Here is a 23,851-nt window from a genome sequence, read left to right as displayed (position 1 = left end):
TTATATTGTTCTAGTGTTTCTTGAAGCAGGTAAGACATGGAGACAGAAAAGTGAATACAAGGGGAGAGAAGGTTCTGGCAGGACTTTAAACTGCCATATCAGTTCTGGCTGTATGGCTGGTGTTTTTAACATACAGTCTTTTGTGTGAATATTTGAGCTACTATCAGACAGAATAGCAACACGCATGCTGTGTGTTTCATCAGGAAATGCAATTTTTTTTCCTTCCTATTTTTTTCACTTCAAATTTTTCCTCCGGCACTGAAACGACAGGTAGGTCTGTCTAAACAAGAGAGGGCCTTGTGCTGAAACATCCTTGGTCCACACACTATGCCACAAAATTGCGACACTGTGTGCAGCTACTTTTCAATAGAACATAATTATTTATTTAATAAGAAATGAAACTCATGGTCATGTTCACACTATTGTTGTCATTTTTATTGCGTATTTTCCAGCTGCATTAATATGTTGCAAACTCGAATAAAGACTCTCAAATTATTATTTTCTTGCTTTACTTGGTATTTTGCAAAAGACACAGACATTGCAGTACATCGTTATACGTTTCTGTCCAGCCTTTCTCTTAGCACTACGGTAGAAGGTATGTGCCTTGCCTTTATCTAAAACACCAGTTTCATTACTACCATATTCACAGTTGGGTACAAGCAATTCAAACACACAATTAAAATGTAGCACCGCGGGGTCCCTTGATGTCCCTGCAAAAGTTAGCTTAGCTGCTACATTTACATGGAAAGTTAGCTTAGCTGCTAAGTTTACAAGGATAACAACAGCTTAAGATATGCTAAAACATACACAGCGGGAATAAACGGCCAACTTTCCAACCATCTCTACAACTCCCTGGCGCTCCCCTGTGCTAAACTGGAACACACTGCACTACATGCAATGAGGGTGAATATACTTAACAATTTAACATGACTATAAGTCTAAAGAACTACTGCTAGTTGAGGTTGCAATGGTAATAACACCCCCAAACTGTTGGATGGAGCAAAAACAGTTTTGTTTTCTTCCTTTTTTACTTTTGGCAAGCTGCCATTGTGAGATATCTCACCCCTAGGGCAAACTTTGGGGGGTGGCACTAAAGCAAACTTCATGCAGTCTAAAATTAAAGGGGGTTCATCCCTTGGCGAGCATAAATGTGATCAGTAATTTCCGTGTCAATCTGCTCAATAGATCATTGGATAGAGATTAGAAACCAGCAAGACAATGTAGCTTTAACACAATAGGGAGGAGACTTTTTAACAACACAAAGACTCTACAGCCATGCTAATGCCTCTTTTAGGCTGTACTCAAACTCCCAGCATGGTTCGTGTGGCGACCTGTGTGCCATCTCCATCATCTGTGCATGTGTGCACACTGTCCAAAATGATTCATGTGTACATATTTGCGCAAACCGAGGTCTTGTCAGTGCGGGAGTTGCCATTGCTCTCCTACACTGTAGTGGGCGCTGTGGACCAATCTACAGCAATACACAGACCAATGTAGTAGAGGAAAGTCAGCAAAGCTGTGAGCTTTTGCCGTTGATGGCACTAGATGAAAAGTCAGGGGATCACCAAAGTCAAAAGGATTCATCCTCTGAGGACCATTAATACCAAATTTTATAGTAATCCATCCAACATTTGTCAAGATATTTTACTAAAAGCAAAAAATGTAAACCTCATGGTGGCACTTGAGTGACAGGGGATAGTTGATGATATATTTCAGTCTGGCCCAAAGTGGTGGACCGACTAACCAATATTACCATCTCTAGAGCCATACCACTAGTGTGGCTAAAAAAAACTTTTAATACATTCAAAATTTTAGAGAGCACATTAGAGGCTGCTTTCCCAAACAACATAATACCAGAGCAGGAACTGACAGTTCATTAGCAAGTTTACAAGAACAACCAGAAAGACAATCACAGCTGTTACAAAGTTGTTCTTTACTGAGGCGACAGAGTCACTAAGTTGAGTTTCTGAGAGTTTAGGAGAGTTACATAAGTAGTGATTGCTGATTGTAAGTATTGCACCTACAGCCTCATATGGAAAGAAAGTGTCTGGCTAAGTGTTTACATGGTCAGCATAAAATGTGATTGAGGCAATGCTTTCTTTCCCTCTCTTTTGGCAAAAATGTAGAATGTTGTGGCCATGCCCTAGGAGACTTAACTCCAACATATCTAAAATAAGATCTTTCAAATTTGAGACTTGAGATCAAGGTTGGATTTGACTACTGCTGCCCCACCTCTTCTGGACGTTCTCCCATCACTGGAAAGCTTTCCAGCCCTCTAGCTGCTCTATCTCCCCTGTGACAGCAGCAGGAGTGGCCACAGTAATCCAGTTAGAGGAAACTCATTCACTCTAAATAGCAACCACAGAGATTATTCCTCTGGGTAAAATGGCACTGTGTGCATGTGTGTGTGTGCGCGAGTGTGTTGCGGCATGTGTGTGTGTAGGTCTCGAGGGAACACGCAATGTAATCACAGGAGGCGATTACTTGGTAGCAGTCAGGTGTGTGTTGGTGTGTGTGTGCAAGTCCTAGGAGAGCAACACAATGTAATCACAGAAGACTGTTACTCAGTGGCAGTCAGGTGTGTGTGCATATGTGTGTATGTGTGTGTTATTTGGTTGCAGCGATAAGAACGTATGCACTAAGATAAAATTACTGCTCTGCAGATACATCGGAAGGCTGCAACAAATACACTCACACAAACACACACACACCAAATCTACCCCCATCAGCACTTTGTGTCCAAAGTGCACTTTTGTTTGCAGTTTGGAATGAAGTTTTCTCTTTGAACATCAACACAATTTTCATTGAAATGACTCTAAAAGAGTCTGAATCCAAGTTGCATAAGGTGTGATGTGTGCATGAAGATGACACAGCCCTTCTGTTTATCCCAAAGAAAGCTTTTCTGGGATTTCACAACATTTTCATATAGACAGAAATTGGATAACACAAAAGTGTTTGAACCAGTTGCAATTGACCATTTGTCAAACCCCTCACAGAAACAGTGATCATCGAATCATAGCGTACAAACCGTAACTAGTCACAGCAGTTCTATCATGCAGTGTTATCATATTTGTACGATAATTTAGCCCTTTGTACAGCGATTTACAATGAATAATTTTACAAAACCAACCCATAATGTGCAATAATTTTGACATGTCATAGGTTCAGATTTTTTTCCATAATAGTGACATGGTATGGAGCGGATTTGGAACCAGCCTCATCATTCATTGTACATTAACTACAAATCTTTGAGGGCATGTCATAGTGAACAGCCATTTGCTGTTCCAAACACTTAGATTGACTGGCTGTGATTCACAGAGAGAATTTTAAATGTTCCCTGTACTCACTTGGAAACTTCTGATCATTAAAATCACTTGGTTTCATGATTAATGGCAAGATCCCGCTACTTTGTGTTTTAATCTACAAATCCCCAAAATCGAACTCTGGTTTTATTCAGGAATTATCTGATCTTTTAGCTTTTATTATGCCTCATTTTGACAAAGTCTTGATTTTAGGTGATTTTAACATACAATGTTTGCTGCCCCCCTGGTTCCTCTTTAACTATGGCTTTTATAGACATTGTGCATTCCTTTAATCTTATTCAGTCTGTTGAGGGCCCCACTCACTTAAAGGGACACACCCTGGACATTGTTCTGTCCTCTGGTCTTGATAGTGTTGATCTCTGTGAGGCCAGATTATGTGTGATTGACCACAAAGCCATTATTTATAAGTCCCTCCTACCTACTCCTGCTCCCACAGTGGCAACTTATGTTTCTGCTCGTGTTTTCAGTACTAACTCTGCTGAAAGATTCAATAAGGCCTTCACCACTACATCTAAAAACCAAATATGTCTACAGAAGAATTACTAAACAAATTCAACGCTACTTGTAAAGCTGTACTTGACTCCATTGCACCTGTAAAAATCTGGAAAGTCAAAGCAAGTCACAGCATACCATGGATTAATAATAACACCAGAGACATAAAGAGGAAATGTGAACAAGCAGAGCATAAATGGAAAAAGGACCGTCTGATGGTTTCTTATCAAAGTTTAAAAGAACTAATGTCTATTTATCAGAAATCAGAAGAAGAAGAAGCCAGGTCCTCCTATTTCTCTAACATCATTACAACAAACTGTCATAACCCCAGTATTTTGTTCAAAACCATTGAATCCGTTATTAACCCTCCTCCTATCCAACAAACTGTAGCCACCCCAATGATCTGTGAGCAATTTTTATCCTTCACAACCAAAATCAATGAAATAAAACTCCAGATTGGTCTTGCCACCGGTGACCCTTGTTTGCCACACTGCAAACACTCTGCCTTGCTAAATGACTTTCAGGCCTTTTAACTGTGCACTTTAAAGGACACAATAGCCAAATTGAAGCCATCATTGAGTCCTTCAGACTCTATGCCTGCCAGAAGAGGTTTTTAACAGTGTTGGTCCCACTATTTTATCAATAGTAAATAGCTGTTTGTCCACTGGCTGTGTTCCCTCCTGCCTTAAGCATGCAGTAGTGCAGCTGCTTCTTAAGAAACCCAACCTTGACCTTGCAGACTTTAAAGATTTTAGACCCATTTCTAAATTGCCATTTTATTAAAAGTTTTAGAGAAGACTGTTTACTTAGAGTCGACTTCTTTTATAAATACTAGTGACATCTTTGACAAATTTCAATCAGGTTTTTGTGCACGTCATAGCACCACATCTGCTCTCAACAAACGATCTTTTACTTACAGCTGATACTGGTGATTGTTTGATTTTAATTCTTCTGTATTTGAGCTTGGCATTTGATACTGTGGATCACTCCATCCTAATGGACCGCCTTGAGCAGTGGGTTGGCATCAGGGACACTGCTCTAAAATGGTTAAAATCCTACAGTGGTGTGCAAAAGTGTTTGCCCCCTTCCTGATTTCTTATTTTTTTTTACATGTTTGCCACACTTAAATGTTTCAGATCATCAAACCAATTTAAATATTAGTCAAAGATAACACAAGTAAACACAAAATGCAGTTTTTAAAAGAAGGTTGTTGTTATTCAGGGAAAATAAAATCCAAACCTACATGGCCCTGTGTGAAAAAGTGATTGCCCCCTAAACCTAATAACTGGTTGGGCCATCCTTAGCAGCAACAACTGCAATCAAGCGTTTGTGATAACTTGCAATGGGTCTTTTACAGCACTGTGGAGGAATTTTGGCCCTCTCATCTTTGCAGAATTGGTGTAATTCAGCCACATTGGAGGGTTTTCGAGCATGAACTGCCTTTTTAAGGTTATGCCACAGCATCTCAATAGGATTCAGGTCAGGACTTTGCCCCCTAAACCTAATAACTGGTTGGGCCACCCTTAGGAGCAACAACAAGTCAATCACTTTTTCACACAGGGCCATGTAGGTTTGGATTTTGTTTTCCCTTAATAATAACATCCTTCATTTAAAAACTGCATTTTGTGTTAACTTGTGTTATCTTTGATTAATATTTAAATTTGTTTGATGATCTGAAACATTTAAGTGTGACAAACATGCAAAAAAAATAACAAATCAGGAAGGGGGCAAACACTTTTGCAAACCACTGTATTTATCAAAACCGGACTTGTGGTGGTCATGGATAATGCCTTCTTGGCCCCTTGTTGTTCTGTAGATACATGCTGCCACTGGGACAGATCATAACTAAACACAACATCCAGTAACATTGTTATGCAGATGAATAGCAGATGAAGGTAGTTATAATCATCTTTTATCCTGTCTGTCAGAAATAAATGAAAGAAAATCTGAAACAATTCTCTTCGGTCCCCCAAAGTCCATCGTGATTGTACAGAAACATATTGGATCCCTGTCTTCAAATATCAAACCTGCCGCCAGAAACCTGGGTGTGATATTTGACAGTGAACTTTCATTTGAAAAACAAATTAAAAATGTTGTTCAATCATGTTTATCATTAAAGAGAATCTCAAAGATCAGGTCTTTTCTCTCTCGGGCTGATCTCGAGAAGGTCATTCATGCTTTCATTTCTTCTCTGTTAGATTATTGTAATTCATTGTATTCTGGTTTGAGACCAAACCTAACCAGGGTAAAAAGTGGGGTGGACACAATAAAGCGGGGGATCTCGGGGTCCTCCAAAAAAAGTACTTTAATACCATTTTCTGCATTTCTACATGCTTTTATCATATTCTCAGTTACTTAGAAGCAACACATTATGATTATAATGGCTATCATGCTTAGTTTAATCATTCTGTCAGAAAAGTGGTAAATATACATGAGAAAAAGCTGTCTTACTCGCTGTACGTTTAACCCAGAACCCTACTGAACATTGGTCTCCCAATTTAGGCTATGATGTCTGGAGGTTGGCAGGTATGCTGATCAATTCATCATCACTTACTTAATTCATTCATCATTGACCATGACTGTTGATTTGGCTTTATATCTATATGTGCTTTAAAATTGTGAACTTGGCTGCCAAAATTTTTTAACAAAAATGAGGAGTGGTGACCCCGACCCCTGCGGTGGGTAATGTCACAGAAGGCCTACTCATAAAATGCGCCGCTCTCACCAATACCGAATCCAAACTAAATTGAAAAGTTAGCAGCCCTGCAGGTGTGATGCTGAGACTGAGCACTCTAACAGAAAAAGTATACATCTGAAAACAAGATATCCTGGATGGAACCATTCCAATTACTTAACATTAAAGACAATAACAGTCACTCTTCATACCATATATATACCGACATTAGAGTGGTATTTCAGTTGTACTCATGAGAAAGATGGGCTCCTTCATTCCTCAATTTGTTAAGTATCTTAGCCATAAGTCCTGCCAAACTATACAACACACACAGCTTACAAACCTGTTTAGAATAGAACTTATAGGCCGAAAGGTATAGAACTTCAAGTTCAAGTTAAACCTGCTGAATGTAAAAATAATGCGGCTTTGTTATTTCCTGTCTGGTAAGAGAATTTCGTACAATAAATTACATGGTAAAGATGCAGTTTATGGTCTGTAATGTTGTAGTGCATGAAAAGTTAGGAGAAAGCAGGAAAAAAGTACCAGAATTCTTAGAAATGCTACAAATTCATGGATTTGTGTGAGAAATTTACAGCATACTCCCCACCTCCTACAGCAAAACTTAGCAATTTTTCCCCTAATTTTTCTTCGTCTTTGGTGAGTGCACAAATGTCGGTTATTTTGAGTATGCACAATTCGAAGCCATGAAACGTGACTTCATAAAAGGTGGTTTTCAGTCGTGTTTCCCCTATGTATCGCTGCTTTGCTGTCGTTTTCTCTGAGCGAATCCGAGCTCTATTTTTGAAATCAAATCACATGAATAACTCTCAATTGTGGCAGTGATAGATGTGTAAAAACCTCTCTGCATCCCTTTTTTCCTTACTTCCGCTGTCAACTTTCATTATAACTTCACTATCTGACTTTCTTTATTTCTTTTTTCCTGTCTTTCTCTTTTCCTTTCTGGCTTTCTTTCTTTCTTCTTAGTTTTTTCTTGCAGCTTTACTCTTCATCTGTCATGCAGATTTAAGGAACAAAAAATATACAGACACACAGCCATACCTTATATATGCCTTATATATACCTTATATATTATAAATGCTGAGAATTTCCTTCCTTTATAAAGACAAACCAGCAACACATTTTTACCCTCCCTTAGATGCACTGAGTAAGAACTAAGTTCAAAGCTAAGGACAACCATTGACTCTGTTGCTCCACAAAAAGTAATACAAGTCACAAATAAACCAAGAGCCCCAGTGAAAAAAAGAAGATTGCACAATTTAAAAGCATATGCTGAAGGGCAGGACACAAGTGGAGGAAAACAAAGCAGCAGCTCCATTATGACATTTTAAAGGACAGCCTTGCAAATTTCAGTATTAGAGTATTAGAGCTTCCAGGCGTGCATTCTTCACTTCAGTGGGGTGGCTTTGCTTATAACAATGTGTATAAAGACTCATATTTCACACCGAACTAAAGTCTTGTTTTTATTGAATTTCCAGTCCATATTTTACACACCTTTTTCAAAGAAGTTCACAAAGTTCTAACATAGATTATGGCAACATCTTGACAGCTCAGGTACCAAAGAAAATCCCAACTTTGCTGGAACTTTTTGAATAGATCCTCACTTGTGTTCATAGTGATAACAATGTTTCTAATAGCACTTGGCGACACTTCCTCCCTTTTACCTCCATCGTTCTCCTGTCACTCCCCATTCTCCATCTCTCTCTTAATGAGTTTGAAGGTTAGTTCAACACAATAGCACCGAGTTGCTGTCCATAAGGTTGCACACTAGTTTGTTTTTTCAATTTAGAGGAGTCAGAGCAATATCACCCAGTACAAAAAATGTATCATCACCCCAAATGAGTGGCATTTCAATCTGTTCTGTGTTTTGATGCGAGTCCATCAAGAAGTTGCACAACTCCTCTCCAATATACCTATCTTGCCTTCATGACTCTGGTGAAACTCATACTGGACTCATTGTGTGTGCGTAATCACAATTGTAAACTATTACCATTGATGTGAGCATGAATAAAAGTATTGAAAATGTGTATGTATGTGTGAGCTGTAGGTGGTTGCACTGCATTTGCTCAAATGATGTACAGTATGTACAATTCAGAAGCTCTAATCTCTGTAAATACACAGAGACCCTTAAAGGCCCTGAAAACCTGTTTTCTCTGTCAGCTTCTTACTCAAGTGATGAGGTCCTACATGAACACAGTATGTTCTGCCATATTTAAAACGTTTTACCGTTGTTATTTTACATGATACTTTTCTGTATTTGTGTTTTTCACTGTGCTCTTCTCACTAGTTTGAAGTGGGCGGGACTCTGTTGGAAAAAGGTGGTGTTAACATACTTCTGTGCACCAATCAGGATACAGCAACATTATTTGAATCAGAATCTGATGACAGCTGTGTGTTGCCAGGCCACACAGTCCAGATGAAGCAGATTAGCTGATTTGTTGAGTGCCTTAAAAATAATAAATAAAAACAAGGGCGTATATACATATACAGTACATATATATTTAGTGCTTGTTATGCTTTGTATTATGGTAGTATTACAAAAAAAGAAAAACAGCAAAAAAAAAGAAATACTATGTAAACATCTGTATTGGTATTGTACTGACCATAAAATCATTTCCAGTTTCCTTTATAGATATGTGATACATTCTGAGTATTTGCATCTTTGCTCCAAAGAGCTCTGTCATTTCTAGTGTCTTTTTAGGAGAATATTAACTGTAAATATAAATATTCACCAAAAAAGTTAGTTCTACCTCTTAATTCTGAGTAGTGTCTGCAGGTATTCCTTTCACAAATAAAAAACATGGGCAAAATATTATAAAAAGAACACAACCTGGTTAAGCAGAGATTCAGGAGGTGGGTGGGTAAAAGTACTGAAGTTGAAAAATATATGAATTACTGACATACTCACAGGTGTTTGTATTAAAGATGAAAAGACAAGATACAGAGAACAGGCAAGAAGAAGAGTACTACAGAAGAGTGAGGGTTGAGTGTGGCAGTGTGTTAGAGTCACAGTAATCAAGACCTTTTCAAAACCAATCAGCACAACTCTGAACAACGCAAAGCCCACAATAGTCATAATAGTGTAAGTTATAATCACCAGTACAGTTGTTTGTGTTATACCACTTATGGCTATTTATGAGTTGCATGTGGCATAATTACATTCTAATAAGATAAAGGCAAATTCATAACATCTTTTTCGATTAGATGAGTAAATACTATTTCTGAAGTTCATAATGTAAAACACTTGTATTACATTTCACATAACTATGTCATTTTAATAAAGTTTTATATTAGATTTATAAAGTTTATGCTGTGTACATCATGCACGAAGCATGATAAAATATTGTTGTTACAGTACAAACATGAAGACGTGAAACTAATGCAAACATATTGACCTTGTTTAATCTTTTAAGAGCCTTTGTAATACAGTCACTGTCTCCAATGTAATGGATTAGCATTATTTTACTGTATAAGAGATCATCTACCGGAATTTTGTTGCATAAAACCACTTCTAAACTACTCTACTCTAAAACCCTGTGGACAGTGGACTTTTGAAAACAAATCTCAAACATTTACAAACTAGCAGAGCAGATTTTAGCCACTTGTGTATCTCCAAAAGAGATTGAAAGGCATAATGAGTAGGATTTGTCTGTTGCTGTTTGTAAACAGATGATTCAAAGTTGGTCCCTCCTCCCCGGCTCAATGAGCAAGGGAGAAATAGCAGCGGTGGTCAAGCAAGCTTGATAGTGGATGAAGAGAGGCAGCGGCGTTAGCAAGAATCAAAGAGCTAAAATGTGCTTTTCTGATTGTTTCATGGCGGTTACGTTCTAAAGCACAAAGAAACACAGCCACACTTCCGCACTACCACTATTCATCCTGTTTACCATCCTCTGCTCTGCGTGTAGCTCAGCCCCACCCTAGTTTAAATAGACACACAGACCTGCAGCTCTTTATACATCCATAGTCTTGCATAGCCAGACGCAGCGCAATTAAAGAAGGGAGTTGCAACACTTCCATAGACTTCTGTTGTAATCTGAGAATGAGGAAGTGACGCGTGTCGTGGGCAACCGAGTTCAAAACTCTGATTAGTTCCATCACTGAAACACCTTCATTTTCAGTGTTTTCGAAGTTCGCTGGTAAGTAAGTGAGCAGAGTATAAGAGCGATGTAACCTGCTCGCTACGAGTCCCGACCTCACAGCCTTCGCGCTGCTACTCACCACTGCCCAAAGTTTGACGCCCAGAAACGTCCTGAACACAGCAAAATAATAAGAAACTAAGAAAATATAGGCAGAGGACAGGGTCTCAGCAGATACAGATAACGCCACACACTTCTAGTGGGTCATAAGTGATGATTGTGAGGGATTATTTTTGTATGAGTCTATACATTGTTTTTTTTTTAGGAAAATCCTACTCATTGTGCCTTTAAACACCGAATTGCTGTTCTTGGCTTTTTCAACCAAAATAGTACATGGCTATGTGGGTTTCGGAAAGTCTTGTATATCTCTGTATATCTCTGTCACTTTCTTTTATTTTCTGCCTCTATTGTATATTCTATATGTTTCTCTGCCTATTGATACTTGTTTGGACTATACGTCCTTATTTGAAACATTTAGGTGTACATTGACATGGACTGCTTTTACTTGTTTCTGTGTTTTCATGGTTTTCTGTAAACCAGTTTGAGAGGACTTGTATTCTGATGTAAAACTGCAGTTTATTATAACTTGGGTGTTATTTCTGTACCCCTGGGCATCGGTTCTAATGGTGTGACATAACATAACTAACATTGTACTCACCAAAGTAATTACTAAGGTCTCAAACACAGGGACATCACTAAACAAATTTCACACGGGTCAAGAAACATGTTGGGAACACTGGCACTCCACCATTTAAATTAATTAATTTGTGGGACTTTAACTGAGCTCTGTTAGGAGACCGCATGCTCTTAGAGATATGGAACTCACTCTCCTAGAATCTCCGGAGGTGTGAACTCCTCCCACGGGCCTAGCTTTCAGCTCCCATTGGTCTGACCTGTGACCCGGGATGTCACCACCATCTATAAAGGGGGTCAACGGTCATTGTTCTTTCTCTTCTCCTCCAAGAACTCTTAAAATGCAGGAGACTGTCTCCCTCTCAGTGTGGCCTGCCTGGAACAGACACACAGCAGAATTGAAAACTCTCTCTTACAACAGCGATGCGAGGACCTGCGTAAGATTTCTGCAGCAATAGTTAGCAGCAATAGTAACTACACAATGTCTGCCAGCTAACTTTTAGAAGCAACTAAGGAAGTTAGCATCAAGCTAACTGTAAGGAGAACAACAGACAGAGTGACCGGTTCTTCCATCTGCACAAATGGACTGCACAGCAAGGACTTTCAATCGGAACCAACATTCTTCCCTGCCTGGCTCATTCCAACAGAACCGCCTGATAGTAACTTCAAAGCAACTTCTTCCTTTACAGACTGGTAACGTAACCACCTAACATATAACTGGGCATAACATAGCATAGCAGAGTACATGGCTCAGCACAGGACTGTGTTACTTTTGTGGATGTACAGTATATGTATTGATTTGGTTCATTGAGTTTTATTGTTGTGATGTGTTTTCACTGTTAGGTTAATTTGGTAGCCACATGCTAAGTTGATGTTAGTGATGTTCACACAGACACAGGGTCTTGCATGCACCTGGCACCATTTATCCTATACAGTTCACATGTACACCTCAATTTGGCTCTTTAACAAAGCCACACTCATTAACCCACACGGCCTAGCCGCCATTGTGAATTTCCTTTGTCTAGCTATGCAGCCACTGGTTTCTTTTGTTTGACGCCATCTTGGACCCAAGCAACCATTTTGGACACGGACACACACACACCCTTTTGATGGTTGAATTATTGATGGTAATTCTGGTTATAGTTATTAATTTAATTATTAATTTGAGTTCCAAATTGACAGTTTAGTATGTTATATGAGACCCAATCAATTGATTGACTATAATTTCTCTTCTTTAAGAAGAGTGGTGCCCCCGAGGACTTTCTTAATTAAAGTTATTATTTATGATTGTCTTTGATCATTTTGATAGCCAAATTTAATTGATTGCACCTGCACAGTTTGGTGTCCCTTTAACCAGTGTAAATCCCAACAAACATAAGCAGCCAGATGATCAAGCAGGTTGTAAAGAAACCCCCAAGTTAGTAAATCGTTAGTTTACAGACCAACTTATTACCAAAGTTGCTGTTGCTGTTTCCGTTGAATATCGCAATCATTCGTACCAGTCACAGATTTCTCCCAGTGGAATAATCTTATAAGTAGCTACACCTTGTCTGAGATCAGTTACGTAGGTTGTGCCAACAAGAAGAGTCAAAAAAGTCACTTTCAGTGGTCTGGCTCGTCATTTTCAAGCTATGATAGAAACAAAGCAATTTCTTATGGTAGAAAAAAAGCATCACCTGACATACAGGGATCTGAAGGACAAAATACAGAATACTCAAAAGTAAAGGATTCCACTTGACCTGTGTCTCTTGGCCCATATGACATTAAAGCCTCCGCGATTCAACAAACCAGTACAGCATGGAAGATGGATTGGCATGGAAACATATTTGGTTTATTTCAAAGCAATTCGCTGCCAATTCACAGGTATCCAGAGAAAGAGCCACACTGACCATCAGAGGGCAGGTTGAGAAATTCCCATCGGAGCAAGAAAATCACACTCACGCATTTACTCTTGATTGCCCTCAGTCATCCATGCGAGAGCAAACACACACTGCACAACCTACACACACACATTGCTCTTGTTCATCCCGGTGCACCATGGCCCCTGCAGGTATTCAGGAAACACACATACACATTCCCTCCACCTACACTATCTCCAGTGGTTCCAGACTGTGGGGGAGACTGTCTGACAAGGTGCCATGCTGAGTTCACCTGTCTCACATCTGATTGGATGTTGGGATCTGCAGTGATTGTTCAGTTATCCTGAGAGCTGCGTATGACAGCTAATAATCTCAGATGAACCTAAACAAGTCTGGTTGAAAGTCACACCCACTGCAACAAGACATCTGTAACAACAAAGTCAAAGTGTACCATTATTTTGTCAAACACAAAAGTTGGGATATATGTGCAGGTAGGCCAAACATGGACGCAGTAGCCTTTAGCACTGCACTATAAACTGAAATAGGAGCACACAAACAGAGGATCATAACTTCAAGCAGTTAATCTATCATCAAATGGTTGCATTGATGTGAGCATGTTGTTACATATACCACTGAGGAGGCGAAGTATGATTTAGGAGGTCGAGGTTGAGTCAAGACCCATGTGTGTGAAGGCTTATCAGACACCAAAAAACTGCACAGTGCAAAAACACTATGGAACAGGATTTTATAACTCAGCGTATAACTCACAGTGTACACTTTGTGTAATCACTTTCACAGTCACAATTACTGTCTCTCAACAAGACTAAATGTTTTATATCAACTGTTGGTGATTGGTATTGATGAAAAGTCAAGGAATCACCAAAGTTATTAGGATTCATCCTCTGGGGACCATGAATGTCTGTACCCAATTTCATTGCAATCCATCCAATAATTGTTTAAATTAACCACAATATACATCAGTTCCAGAAAACTTGACAGCCAATCCTCACTGCATTACTTTCTTAATCACATACACAGCACAGCACAACACTCAACTACACCTCCTAATATCAATAAAGATATACATATATAATTGTATTTCTTTCGTTCTTTTATTATTCTTATCTCAGTGTTTATTTTATCTTTATTATTTTTTATTTTCATTTATTTATTTGTTTTTATTTTGTTAAAACTACAGTAGTCCATCTATTCTTACTTTTATCATCACTATAGTGAATCTCTATTTTCTCTTCTGTTTCCTAGTAGAACATACTGTTATACTGATTATTAACAATGAAACCCCCTGTTTTTCTTTTTTGATTCATTTTGGGTTTTTTTCTTCTCTCTTCTCTCTTTTTAATAAAGTATTATAGAAAAGACTGTGTTATTTCAGTCAGTCTTTCATTTTATATGATTTCTATACATGGCTTCCCTCATTCTTCTTCTTATTATTATTGTCCTCACCAATTTCACATTAAATCAGAAACCCTACTCATATATGTGTTAGCCCTCTGACACGCATACATATACAACAAATGCATTACTTTACATTACAACCCTCCCCTATTACTATTATTATTTTACCAAACCAGTGAAAAATATACAAACAAATCACACTAATATACAACAGCAACACCCACCGTTATTCCTTTACATCTCCACCTCCACTCCATCACATCTTTTATTACCATAATATGTGTATATATATTTTTGTTGTTAACCACTCCCCCCTACTGCTCTGCTAATGCTCTACACTTGCATACATACTCACACCTACACACACACTTGGAATCCTTGGCTGCCCTGCACCCTCTGTAACACATGTACACCGCACATCATAAGAAATACAGTACCTTGGTCACATCAGTTTCAGTTCACTTTCATTCTTAACCTTTTTTGGGGGTTTTCTGTTTTGTTTTTGTTTTTTGCTGTTGCTGTTATATACTCAATGCATGTTTCTGCCCCGTCGTGTCAACCTTGTCAAGTCACACAATGTATTATGTTCTGTCTTGTCTCACCTGTTATGTGTCATTTCACTAAATACAATTTTTTTTTTTAAAGATAAAATAAAATCAAAGCTCTCAGCTAATAATAAAGTCTACAAGCTCTGACTTGGTTTCACTTGGCTATAGCGAGCGCTGTACCTTCCTCTCCCCAACCGATCCCTGTGGTTATAAATGTACCTCCTGTTTGGCCAGGTTGGTTCACAGCTGCTGGAATGAATCTATACTGTCAGGTTTGAGCTTATCTCACAGCACTGTGTCACTACGAACTGTAAGACATGATCACTCAATCTCTGCAGTCATTTTGAAGATCACTAAGAGTTACAGAGACACAGTTGTTTAAGTGTGATCTAGTGTTCAACAGCCATGTGTACTGGTCTCATGTCCACATGATCGGGCCAAGTGATGATTGTTATCAAGCTCACTGTTGGAGACTTGCTGGGTGTGACACTCTGCTGTGTGAAAGACTAACTGTCCACTAGTTTACTCAGTGTCACTTCCACTTCCTGGAGACATTTCGGAAGATATGCCATTGTAGGACTGAAGAATCCCTGTAAAATCCAGAATTTAATTTAAAATCCTTCTCACTTACAAAGCCCTTAATGGTCAGGCACCATCATATCTTAAAGAGCTCATAGTACCCTATTACCCAACATGTTCTCATGGGATGGCGTATAAATGGCATGCCACTTTTAAGGACATTTCGCGTGTCATATCGACGCATTTTAAGCTTATCGCGTGTCATTTAACGCCGTTACAGATGCCGCATTTCATGATTTTTGGACGTGCAGGAAAGGAAGAAGTCAGGTGACCGATATTCAGGTGACTGATATTCAGGTGACCGATAAGTAACAATAATAAACACGTGGTTAACGTTGTGAAAGTTTTGTTAGGTTTAGGCTAAACAAACATGGTTTGGGTTAAAATAAGTGACATGACATAAGTCACATATGTAACATAAGTTAAGTAAGTTAAAACTTTTAATAACTTAAAACTTTAAATAAGTCATCAGTGACTTTTGGTTTCATACAGGACAAGGTCTCCTGGGTGAAAGTCCTGTGTTTGTTTGACCCATCCATCCATCCATCCACCCCAACCACCTCCTTTGCATTCTATATACTACGTCACCTGACATTGAACAATAGAAGTCAGTAGAGACTAAATGCCGTGATAAAAAATGCATTGTAATAACGCGCAATATGATTTAAGACACTGGCGTGTTATTCATACACCATTTGGTGAGACCAGGCTGTATTACCCCATTAGAACACTGTCCTCCCAGGATGTAGGGTTACTTGTAGTTCGTAGAGTCTCCAAAAGTAGAATGGGAGCCAGAGCCTTCAGCTATCAAGCTCCTCTCCTGTGGAATCAGGTCCCAATTTGGGTTTGGGAGGCAGACATGATCTCCACATTGAACAGTGGGCTTAAGACTTTCCTCTTTGATAAAGCTTATAGTTAGGGCTGGCTTGGGTGAGCCCTGAACCATCCCTGCTGCTATAGGCCTAGACTACCAGGAAACTTCCCATGATGCACTGAGCTCCTCTTGTCTCCTCTCCATCTGTATGCATTCTAATCCCATTTTAGGTTTCTGCCTCTTAAAAGGGAGATTTTCCTTGCCACTCTCGCCAAGTGCTTGCTCATGATAGGATTTGTTGGGTCTCTGTAAATAATATTATAAAGAGTACGGTCTAGACCTGCTCTATATGCCAAGTGCCCTGAGATAACTTCTGTTATGATTTGGCGCTATATAAATAAAATTTAATTGAATTGAAGAGGATACATGTAGAGCTGCAATTATTGTACTGGTACATCCATAGCAGCTTTTTTGTGGGTCCAAAGCTGCCTCACCTTTTGTCCACTTGTATGATTTTACAAGGTTTTTGCCATTTTCTTCAGAAGAATGTCTGAGAAATGATTCTGAGGTGTGAGGATGCTGGAAATACACAAGTACACATCTTGTTTTACTTGGGAATGTTTGAGTAAATTTCAAGCATGGTACAGCATGTTAAAGGGTCAGTTCACACTACAAAAAATAAACCCAACAACATCTACTCCTAGTGCTATCTAGCCATGTAGACAGTTTTGATTTATTTGTCCTTTATTTATCCTGCCTTTGAGATGTCTGCCTCCACCCCAATACAATGGAAGTGAAGTGAGTTTTGTTTGTGGTGCTCAGCGCATTAAAAAACTGGATTCAAAGGAAATGACAGCAAAATGAACTACTTCCTACCAATGAAACAGTCCCTATGATAACAGTTGACAGAATGTTTGTGGATTATCTAAAGCAGTGGTTCTCAACCTTTTTGACTGGTAACCCCTCAAAACAAAGTATTGTTTACTTGTGACCTTTTGCCACTAGCATCAAAATTTTTGTGAATGTAAACAAACTATAGCTATAAGCTATACATGCAGAGGTGCAGATAGTTTTAAGTTCAATATTCAGACCTTCTGCATGGTTCTTCCTCAACTTTTCACCAGTTGTAAAGTGCGGAAAAAAGCTTGAGTGATGTTGCACAGCTGCTGTTTTTACCTCATGATCAGATGTTGAAGCCTGTGTCCTTAAAAAGTTGACAGTACATGGGAACTGATGAGCAGAAGTTAGGGAGCGTCTAAAAAGTCCATGCAAAATGACCACAAGAGCTTTTCAGATTTTTTTTCATGGACTCTTCAAAACACCTTTCTTTTCATCTGGACCTTCTCCTATTGCACGTACAACCTCTTTATTTATTTTAAATTATGGAGTATGGCGTAATGAGCTATTATGGCCAATTTTTGTCAATAGCTTTCTCAATGTACATACACAACCTCCAGTTATTAAAGAAAAATCATGCAATATGGCCAAGTGCAATTCTGACTTGTATTGTCCCACTGTTAAAACCTCCTGTTCTTTTTTCACTATTCATTTCCACTTAAATCATCTTGAAACAGTTACGCATCTTTAATTTAGACTCAGTTTCGACTTACTATTAATTTAGGTACATGGTTAAATTATGATGTTATATTATAAAAGCGGCTAAACTTATACATAGACATATGAGAAGTATAAATGGCAGTATAGCACAGAAAATGAAGCAGACCAGACAACGTCTTTACTTCTGGTATAAATGTGAATACAGATATGTTTGTGAAAGTAACACATACAGATAAATATGTTTTTTTCCTTTGCTTTTTTCTTGTGAATTACTCAACCATTTTATCTCTTCAGGCTTCTAGAAATTATTCAAATAAAACAGAGATTTGATAAAAGTCTGAAAAAAGAAAAGTTTGCATAGAAGAAGTTAGTTTTCTCTGCTTTCCTATCCTCTTTATCATATTCAGCCCCCTCAAGTTTATCTTGCAACTTAAGCACTGATGTAGAGTAACAAGGACACTGCTTCTATACATGCTATATATATGCAAAGAACAACATGTTTTATAGACATGTTTCAATATCCATTGTGTAATCTAGCTCACCACTTTTCCTTGCCCTGACCTAATATGTATGCTTTAGTGTCACGCCTTTTTGTGCTGTACACACATGTAGCCTGTAACTGTTTATCCATATTATTTACTTTTGTTGAAAAGAACATATAACTCACAGTAATTTAATACAATGAAGCCAGTGGAGGTATTAAACTCCCTTCCACAAGGATTTGACTTGCGAAGGCTTTGACAAATCTACGTTCTGACACAGGCGATCTTATCCTCATATGTGCATCAGCATTAGTACGTTCTGTAATTCTTTTTCTTGTCTATCATCTTCCTCCCAGCTGGATCTGTTTGAATTTTCCTCCCACTGTTCACTTTGACTCCGTGGCTTATTCAAAAACTCACTGCCAATTATCAGAGATACCGTCAGAAAATAACACAGGAGTTATTTGCTTTGTAGAAAATGAGCAGTGAAAATTCTCACTGATATGTGATGGGTTGGGATTGATGAGGATAACTACCTGCAACTGGGAGGGCAATAATGGCAGGGCAGGTGCTGGGATAGCATTAGTCAGGGTTTAAGTAGGGTAAATATTATGGCTGACATATAAAAACCATGGTAATGACAGAGGGATGGTTGGAGGAGGAGTTTGAGACGGTGGTGAGTGATGGCAAAGTCATGAAAGGAGGATTTGGTAAAAAATAGAAAAAAGGGAGATTTGTGGAAGAAGATGAGAAATAGGAAAAGAGAAAATTAGAGTGAGAGGAAGGGTAAGGATAACAGAGAGAAGTCAGAGAGTAAAGATGCATGTAAGAAGAGATGAAGTGGAAATAAATGTTTACATTGGTTTCTGTGGAATTGTTCACATTTTCCTACATATTAAAAGTCATTATGGCGCTTTGTGATTTCCTGCTGCTTGTATGGTTGGTTTGGTTTCCAGCTCAGGAGCCAATAGGCAGAGTAGGGAAGGACATCAGGTAACATCCTACATCTGGATAGCTTGGCTTAATTTTCTAACATATCTCTCTTCTCTTAGTCCCAGGCCTCCATCAGCCAGTTTCGGTGAAGGTTTTGACAACACTTCAGTCATTACTGACCTACAGCTGAAAGAAACTAATCATTCACACACACTCACAGCACACATCAGTGTCTTGCCCAAGGACACTTCGACACGTGGGCTGGGATTGAACCGGCCTTCCGATTGGTGGACGACCCGCTCTACCACTAAGCCACAGTCCTAGTCCTAGTCCTAGTCCTAGTCCTGTCCTAGTCCTCGCCCTCCCTCGTTCCACTTAGTGTACTGTCTCAGGGTGTTGGATTTGGGGTGAACGCTTCAAAGCATTGTGAGGAGCTTCCTTGTCTTGATACCTCTATTTCCTCATTTGGTCAGTTTATTATACCAGCTGGGTATTTGATGACTATATATATACTATACGTATATATATATATAAATATAAATACAATTGTGTTGTAACTGACTCTTGAGTAGCTCAGAAGCTACAGTTTCTAGAACATTGCAGCAGGAATTCGGACAGAGCACGCTAATTACCTGTGTCACAGTAACCTAATTTTAGAAACAAATTTACCAAATCAGAGTATTTACTTTTAGTATGAAAATTACTGAATTGATTGGCATCTGCACGTTAACAGTCTCTTTCAGGCATCTCCTTTTTCCTTGCCCCTGTTCATTTGCTCACAACCATTATTCTCTAATGAACCTCCATGATGATGCAGATGCTGGTTGCTAGGACACTGTGATGCAACTGAAAAGCCTCTACAGTGGGCTTCTCAATAAATAACATGGTCTACACACAGCCGTCCAGTGCTTTGTCATGTCTTTGCTGTCGCTGGTTGGAGAGAAGTGTGAACTGTCACATCCACACGCTGCCCACTCATCCAGAGAATACCACTGTCATGTCTTTTAAAATGGAGGAGGGGGACCTTTTCTAGGTGTGTGTGTGTGTGTGTGTGTGTGTGTGTGTGTGTGTGCGTGTTTGTCCTGTAGTGGATGGATGTGATTGAGACACTCTGGTGTCAGAACTGCTGGACTATATTATTATGCCTTCAATCTGCTGTCCAGCTGCACTTCTGATAACAGATGTGCTGCCGTTGTCGCTGTGTGTTCGTCTTTGTCTTCATCTGTCTTACTGCTTCATGAACTGCAGTCTGTCTGCATCTCTTTCTCCTCTTGTTTTTTTGTCCTCATATGTATTATTATTGAAGCATTTTCAAAATCCGGAAATGTTCAAATTCAGTAGCTTCATTTTCTTCTTTTTTTTACAATAATTTTTTCAGGTTTTTTGCCTTTATTGGATAGGAACAGCTGAAGAGAGACAGGAAAGGGGGGAGAGAGAGGGGATGACATGCAGCAAAGGGCCGCTGCGGAAATGACTCAGCCTTAGTACGTGGTGCGCACGCTCTACCAGGTGAGCTGGTAGCTTCATTTTCATAACATAAACTAACAAAACCGGAAATAAATAAAAAAAATCAATAAATAAAAGGTATGTGTGTCGCTTTAGCCTGATTGCTCCAGTTTGACCTTCAAAGCAAACCTGGTTCTTTCCAAGTATCAGACAAGTCATTAAGCCAGTGCCTACTGAGGGGGTTTTAGGTGTAGAGATTCATCAAGCCAAAGATTTTTCGAGAGGTTGCCCAATAATATAGTAAAACATTTGGCAGAGCCATACCTCCGTTGGACTTGTATTTACATAGATATTGTTTGCTTATTCTGTGACTTTTGTAATCACAAATAAAGGGTGGAGTAAAATGTAAGGTATGCTAGTACCTGACTTAGTAATATATAACAGAATGTTGTCCACATATAGAAACATTTTATTTGAGTTTTAGTGTTCTCCGTGAATCTCCGTGAATCTCTAGATGTTTCAGTCAAATGGCTGAATCGCTAAAGCGAACAGCAATTGCAAAATCGTGCATCCTTGTCTGTTAAGTCTAAATTTAGATTCCTATTTGTAAGGATTTGGGCAGCTGGGGAAGTTTATAAGATTCTGATCAAATTAATAAAGTTTATCCTAAGTTAAATATTTTGGAGCACTCCAAAAAGAGGCCCACTCTACGTGGTTGAAGGCTTTCTCCGTATCGAGTGAAATATTTATTAATAATTAATAATTGCTTCCTGTGGTAGCCTGGGTGTGTACATTATATCTGAGATTGTGGAAAGAGTTGCATCCTGGTATAAAACTGGTTTGATCCTGATTGATTAATTTAGCTATGACACGGCTGAGTCTGCAAGCACGTGTTTTGGCAAGGATTTTTTGATTGGTGTTAAGCAAAGCAATGGCTCTGTACGACCCAGCCTCTACAGGGTCTTTACCCTTTTTATAGATCAAGGTGATTATAGATTCTTCCAATGTAGGAGGGATGGACTGATTATCAAATGCATATATCTTTTATAACATTGATGAGACTGGGTCTACAAATATGTTTTAAAATTCATTAAAAAGCCCATCAGAGTTGGGAGTTTGTGTTTTACTACCATTTTTTTTAAATGTCGCGTTAATTGCCTATTTCAACAGAAGTTAGTTTATTTAATTTGTATTTTAGTACCAGAGTATTATTGTCTTTCCTGAGTTGGTTGTATTGCATTTTCTTTGTCTAAATGTTCAATTTGTTTTTCCAGTTTTATCTCTTCCGCTCCACTTTTCTTTCTTTTAGAAGCTTGATAAGATATAATACCATTGCTAATAAATACTTTGAAAGTTTCCCTGAGTAAAGACAGAGAGGTTTCTGTATTTTTGTTTGTTTGGGCAAAAAGCTACATCTCTTTTCTAAAATAATTGACAAATCCCTTATCTGAGAGTAAGAAATGGCCTAGCCTCCATGTTTTTTTGGTTTTCTCTATCGAGTCTAATTTTAAAGTAATGGTAACAGGGCAATGGTCAGAGATAATTATGTTGTGGTGTTTAAGGTCAGAAGCATAAGGCATGGGGTTTGCATCTACCAGGATGTAATCAATCCTTGTATATAGTTTATGGACTGAGGAGTAAAATGAATAGTCCCTGGCAGTTGGATTGACAGCTCTCCAGATGTCTACCAGGTTCAGATTGTTCATAATCGTTTTCAGAAGTCCACTGGAGTTGGAAGATTGAATTCTTTGAGATGTGGACCTGTCTAAATATTGATCTCGTGCAGAATTAAAATTCCCACCAATTATTAGATTGGTGTGACAAATATCTGGAATAAGGTCCATTATCTTTTCTTCGCTTGTTGTTTCTCAGTTACCACTTGTGCCTTCTCTCTTTTCTGGTATCTTGAATTTTCGTTGACAAAAATACAAATCTTCTAGATGTTAGTTTCATCAATGAGAACTATGATGAAAAATATTTGACAACCTTTGTCCCATGACAAAAACATTAACTCCTTTAATAGTTAAAGGTGCCAATTTGGACACTTGCCAGACAAGACAATCGGCTCGCAATTTTTATAGCATGTTATTTTAATTTTTTTTAGTTTTCATCTAGCCAATGGAATTACTCAAGCCTAGCTGAAGAAGTTAGCTTAGCCAGATACATTTTACTCAACATTCAGCCAGCTTTGAAAGTAACAACTTTCTGAAAGAAGCTCAGCGTCTATGTTCTAACACAACAAAGGTTAGAAGAGTCATTCCATGAAACCATTACGATTTGAGTCCCTCTGACCTTGTTAAGTGTATCTACTGGGTCACCAAAATCTATTTTTAAAAGCTTTTTATATCAATTGATATGTCCCCTTTAATAAAGTGATTTCTTAATCTCATGCATGCCCTGTGCTCTCCTGTTTATCACCACATGTAGAGCAGTGATCTTGAGCAAAAAAATCACAACCCATGTGCGTGTGCATGAATGTGCATGCATGCCTGTGTGTGTGTGTGTGTGTGTGTGTGCGTGAAGTGTATCTTGTTATCCCTTTACGAAGACAGTCATTATAAGCTTATTAGAATTACATAATTGGAAAGGGTTTTATATTCTTGTCAGACAAAGTTTCTGCCTAGATGTTCATATCTCAGTGTTAAGTAAATTGCTCTGAAAGAATGTTTGATTTAATACTATCAATTTAAACATACAGACATCTATGAGTCCATGATGGCACCAACAACAGCAGTAGAAAGGCAGAGGCAGTATCTTGCACGCCTAAAAGCCGATCCTTAAAGAAGGGAGAAATACCTGCAGAGTGAGAGAAAACAATGTAGATACAGGGGAAAAAAGGGAATGTATGACTTAAGTGAAAGAGAACAGCAGCAGAAGTGTAAAAAGTGGAGAGCAGCTTACAAAAGAAGCACGGAGAGCAGAGAAGCACAGAGGAACTTAA

This window comes from Siniperca chuatsi, linkage group LG8 (assembly GCF_020085105.1).
Source record: "Siniperca chuatsi isolate FFG_IHB_CAS linkage group LG8, ASM2008510v1, whole genome shotgun sequence".
NCBI classification, from domain to species: domain Eukaryota; kingdom Metazoa; phylum Chordata; class Actinopteri; order Centrarchiformes; family Sinipercidae; genus Siniperca; species Siniperca chuatsi.
The sequence above is the reverse complement of the archived record's forward strand: the minus strand, read 5'-3'. Positions refer to the sequence as shown.